Genomic DNA, 6,194 nt, shown 5'->3' with positions numbered 1-6,194 from the left:
GGCGGCCACGACTTTGATTGCTTACCAGAGAGCCAACCACCGCCCTCCAAGGCAGGCGGAGACCGAGATGGCAGCTCCGGATGGGGGTCACGGCAGGTCCAAGTGCTACGTGGATGCAGGATTCCGACACGCAACCGGGGAGGCTTCCTACGATATTGTTCTTCTCTCGTCGGATGGCGGGTTTACGGCGGCTCGGAATGGAAGGTTACCACCTTGTTTTTCGTCACTCATGGCGGAAACTCTGGCCTGTAAGGAAGCTATATCTTGGTTGTTGGAGAAAGGTATAACATCGGTGGACCTGTTCACGGATTGTATGGAATTGCGGAACATTCTAAGCCAGGTGTCAGCAAATGTTTTATCCTATGTTGGTGTTATGGTCGATCAGTGTAGGGAGGCCATGGCATCCTTTAATTATTGCACTTTACATTATGTTTCTAGAGTTTTAAATTCTCATGCTCATATCCTAGCTTCTTTAGCATTTGATAAGGACCAGTTTATGTATTGGGATTCAATCCCTCCTGATTCAATTGAAGTTTTGGTTCATTAATACAATCATTGTTTAGTTGGTTTAAAAAAAAAAAAAAAAATAGCCATGGTGGAAAACTTGCAAGCAAAATTCCATTGCATTTCGGTGGAATTTTGGACCTCAACTTCTCGTTATTTGACCAAGAAGTATAATTTGACTTTTTAGTTTGATCGAAAAGTTAAATTTTACTTTTTGGATGTAACATTTCACTGTAATTTTTTAGGTGTACTTTTTTGAGTACCATTATAGAACGTATTAATTCTTATTCTTAAAAATTAATTTAATAATTAAATACTAGCTGTTAGAATTTAAAAATTAAGTTAGAATGTAAGTTAGCTGAACGTATTAAATACTACGGAGTATCTGTTATTAAGTTTACAAAGACTGATTTTAATGTTGGGTGTGTTGTGTATTTTTTAGTGTATTTTTGCATTTTATTGTGGTGTGTTTCCCTTACACTATTGATGCTTATCGTTAACACTGTTGGTGTTACTGAAACTCCGTCGCACCGCTACACGGGAAGGGTCCGCCGCATTTAAACTTTTGCTATATATATATATATATATATATATATATATATATATATATATATATATATATATATATATATATATATGGGATAAGGGTCAAATAGACCCTTCAACTATAGGCCAAAATGCAATTAGGCCCTTAAACTAACAAAAGCTTCAATTAGACCCTTTATTTTTTCATTTTTGTGCAATTAGGTTAATTAGAAGGTTACATTAAAGTTGCAGGTAATTTTTTTTAAAAAAATAAAAATAAAATAATATCTTTTTTTAATTCAAATAAAAAATAAAATAATAAAGAAATTAAAAAAAAAAAAAAAACAGGCTTCTCCGTCAAACTAGACGGAGAAGTCGGCGGAGAAACTGCCATGGCTGGCTTCTCCGGCCAGTTGACGGAGAAGCCGACCATGGCTTCTTCGCCCAGTTGACGGAGAAGCCGGTCATGGCTTCTCCGTCAAACTGGACGGAAAAGTCGGCCATGGCTCTCCGTCAAACTGGACAGAGATACCAGACATGGCTTCTCCGTCCAGTTTGACGGAGAAGTCGGCCATGGATTCTAAGCCCAGTTGACGGAGAAGCCGGCCATGGCTCTCCGTCAAACTGGACGGAGAAGCTGGCAATGGCTTCTCAGTCCAGTCGACGGAGAATGGGCCGGCTTCTCCGTCAAACTGGACGGAGATGCCAGCCATGGCTTCTCCGTCCAGTTTGACGGGAAGCCGGCCATGGCTTCTCCGTCAACTGGACGTAATTTGTTTTTTTTTTTTTTTTAGTTTTAGTTTTTTTTTTTTTTTTTTAAAAAAAAAAAAATCAATTTGACCTACTATTACCTTATGTTTACCTTCAAATTAAGCTAATTGCACAAATTTAGAAAGTTATGGACTTAATTGCATACAAGTAAAAAGATGAAGGGGTTAATTGGAGCTTTTGTTAGTTCAAGGGGCTAATTGCACTTTGTCTTATAGTTGAAGGGCCTATTTGACCCTTATCCCTATATATATATATATATATGGAATGGATCAGGTGCATTTGTGGCTTCACGTGCGATTGTGCGGTTGATTAATGTGCGTGAGTTTTATACTTAATGTGCGTGAGTCTTGTACTTAATGTGCTTGAGATTTGTACTTAATGTGCGTGAGTATGTAATGTTAATGTGCGTGAGTTTTGTACTTAATGTGCCTGAGTATTGTGCTTAATGTGTGTGAAGTTTGGGCTTAATGTGCGTGACTTGAGTTCAGAATTACGAGCTCAGAAGAAAGCATAACGGAAAGAGAAGGTGGGTGAAGCTTTTCTGATTGTGTGTGAATGGATGGATATATGTAAACGTACATATGGCTATGGCTGTTCTGATTTTATGTTTTATTTGTACAGGAGAGAGAGAATGCTAATGAGAGCGAAAATGTTTCAATCTGTGAGAGCATAAAAGACATTGTGAATGAGGCTGAAACAAAGGAGTCTGGGGAGGGTGGTAAGAAAACTCAAAAGGCCCCTCAGTATGCAAAGAAAAACAAGACAAAATCCATTCCTCCACCAATTCGAAACAAAAACAAGAAGAAAATGCAGCAGTGGATGCGCATAATTTTCACCGCACAGGAACCTTTCACTATATATATATATATATATATATATATATATATATATATATATATATATATATATAAATATATATATATATATATATATATATATATATATATATATATATATATATAGTGAATTCCATTTTTAGTCCTACTATTATAGGGGCGTTTCCAATTTTAGTCCATCTTAATTTTTTTTGCCACTTTATAACCACTATTATTGAATGTGTTCCACTTTTAGTCTCACCGTTAGTATTTCCATCAAGAGGCCGTGTATTCTAGGGGTATTTTGACTTTTCTTCTCATCACAGACTATGTTTGACTAAAGAAATGAGAACAATAAACCTAAAACCTAAGAAACCTCGTCGGCCCATGTTGGAACGAACGAAACGATGTAGCTTTGGCTTCCCATTCTCGTTGTTCGAAGAGCCTTCTTCAAATATCGGAGGAGGAGGACGAAGCGCCTGGATTAAAAGAGAAGAGACAAACATAAAAAAAGACCAAAATACCCTTTGATTATATGGCCTCTTGACGGAAATATTAACGGTGGACTAAAAGTGGAATACATTCAATAACAGTGGTTGTAAAGTGGCAAAAAAAATTAAAGTGGACTGAAATTGGAAACGCCCCTATAACAGTAGGACCAAAAATGGAATTCACTCTATATATATATGTGGGCGATCAAGTGCAGCCATGTTGTTAGGTGTGGTTATATGGTCAATTACAGGTCATTAGATTAGATAGATCCAATGAATCACATTAATCAAGATTCTTCTAGTATTTTCGCGCACATTCTCCGACCCAGCGAACTGCAAGGGTAAACTCGTCAGAGGGCACCAGAATAAGGGAAATCACATTGTTGTGTGTTTTATTTGTGTAATTGGTGCATTATTAGCCTTACTCTGTGTTAGGAATATATTGTAATAGATTTTGATATCCAAATTGTATTTTAGAATCCCCAATTTTATTTGTTAAGTCTAGGCGTGTCATAGACCATGAAAGGAAAATTAACAAATATAGAAAAAGGAAAAAATACGAAGAAGAAGAAGAAGGAGATGTATGCATATGATATGTATACTTAAATAAGCCCACACGCCCAAATCAAAGAAAGAAGTCATACTGATAATCTCATACGAAGAAAAGAGAAGCAAACGAGATTGCATGAAGTTATCTTGGAGATCAAGCATATGTGGAACGAAAGAAATACATCAACGAGAATGCTATAATGACTATTAATTCATATAAGTGAGATGGATGAAAGCTTGATAAATAAACCCTAACTAAGGTCTTAGGTTCAAAACTCACTCTTTATAATTTTATAAGGCAAAATTTAAAGAAGCCAATATCAGCTCTATGAGATGAAGTTGAGCCAATATCAGCTCTATGAGATGAAGTTGGAGCTGGGGTTTCAAAATTAAATCCAGCAGTTAGAGCTGGGGTTTCAGATGAAGTAGGAGCTGAGGTTTCAAAATTGAATTAAATCAAGCAGTTAGAGCTGGGGTTTCAGATGAAGTAGGAGCTGAGGTTTCAAAATTGATGAAGTTGGAGCTGGGGTTTCAAAATTAAATCAAGCAGTTGGAGCTGGGGTTTCAAAATTAAATCAAGCAGTTAGAGCTGGGGTTTCAAAATTAAATCAAGCAGTTAGAGCTGGCTGAGGTTTCAAAATTAAATTAAATCAAGCAGTTAGAGATGAAGTAGGAGCTGAGGTTTCAAAATTAAATCAAGCAGTTAGAGCTGGGGTGGATGAAGTAGGAGCTGAGGTTTCAAAATTAAATCAAACAGTTAGAGCTGGGGTTTCAAAATTAAATCAAGCAGTTAGAGATGAAGTAGGAGCTGAGGAGCTGAGGTTTCAAAATTAAATCAAGCAGAGGTCAGTATATATATATATATATATATATATATATATATATATATATATATATATATATATATATATATAGTAAGAAGGTCAGTATATATATAGTAGTAAGAGATGAAGTTTCAAAAGCTATATATAGTAAGAGCTGAAGTATTTTAAGAGCCTCGTTACGTGAAGACATGATCTACATCAGAATTATTTTAAGAGTCTCTTCACATAGACTACCAGCTAGCAACGGCTAAAATATCTCAAATGTCAGAGACATTATTTTTGAGATAAGATCTTCTGAAAAAGCTACAGATCCTCTGCAAAGGCTACAAAAATTCAAATTTGAGATCTACAATTCAAATTTGAGATTGTCTTTTTCCAACGGACAAATTCTCAAAACCAGCTATAAAAGGATGACGATTGAAGCAGATGAAAGCACTTCCAACACAAGCAACGAACAGTATATACGAACAAGTGGTATACTCAAAAGTGAGAAAAATATTCAAGTGAGATAAACACTCAGAGCTCAAAGAGAAAATATTCAAGAGTGTTTAAAATCTTCATCATTGAGAGACTTGCTGCATATGAAGATCCATTCAAGAAGTCTCAAAGTTGGAAGCTAGTGAAACTTGTTTTTCTACAAACAAGTGATATTCCTACTGGAGTGTAGGAAGGGAGGAAAGTAACACGGAGTTGTAAAATCTTGGATTGTCACACGGAGCTGTGAGATCCGAAGCAGCAGTGTCGGAGACACTGTGCGTGATTAGTGCGGGCTTGGTGATCAAAGCACTAGATCACGGGATACGTCGACCGGATCGTGGAAGATGGGGGAAAGTAGCACGGAGCATTGAAATCCTGTGAAAGTAGCACGGAGTTGTGAAATCCGAAGCAGCAGTGTTGGAGGCACTAGGCGTGATTAGTGTGGGCTTAGTGATCAAAGCACTAGATCACGGAAATTCATTGTATCTAGGAACCAAGAAGTGGTGGATATAGTGAATTGCTCTTGGACGATAAGAGCAAGTGGAGTAGGAGGATTACATCACCTCCGAACCACTATAAATTGTCGTGTGTCATTTACTGCTTTATTTACTTACTGCTTCTTACTCGCTTATCACGTGGATATACTTGACACAATCACACAACACTTACTTTATTATTCCGCTGTGCACAAGACTGTAACAATCTAGTTAAGAGTTTTGGTTTCTCTATCGCCTCAATAATTTTTGTATTTGTGAAAACGGTTTAAAAGTATATTCACCCCCCCCCCCCCCCCCTCTAGACTTTTACCACACCCCCTTTGGGACCAACACTCTGGTGTATTTGTAGATTCCTATTGGTGCCAAGTTCAGGTGCGGCAACGCCTTCCCGTGTGGTCAGTGCGGGCCCACCAATTGTTATACAAATATACACCATCCATGTTATGAAATGCACAGCAAAAAACATACACAAATTAGGTACCCATCACAAAAAACGCGCCATTAGATATGAATAAATACACCATAGAGTGTCGGGAATACACTATTGATGTGTTTCACTGTGGTGTGTTCTATTACACTATTGGTGCATGTTGTCAACACTGTGGGTGTATTCTAGAACCCGACCGCTATAAATGGCAACTGTAATTACCATAACACCCTCACTTACCAAAACGCGCAAAAATCCTCAAATTATCATAATTAGCCACTGTTGTTAGATTAAACTAATTCAACGACACAGAT

This window comes from Ipomoea nil, unplaced genomic scaffold (assembly GCF_001879475.1).
Source record: "Ipomoea nil cultivar Tokyo-kokei standard unplaced genomic scaffold, Asagao_1.1 scaffold2653, whole genome shotgun sequence".
Taxonomy (NCBI): domain Eukaryota; kingdom Viridiplantae; phylum Streptophyta; class Magnoliopsida; order Solanales; family Convolvulaceae; genus Ipomoea; species Ipomoea nil.
Note: the sequence above shows the minus strand (reverse complement) of the source record.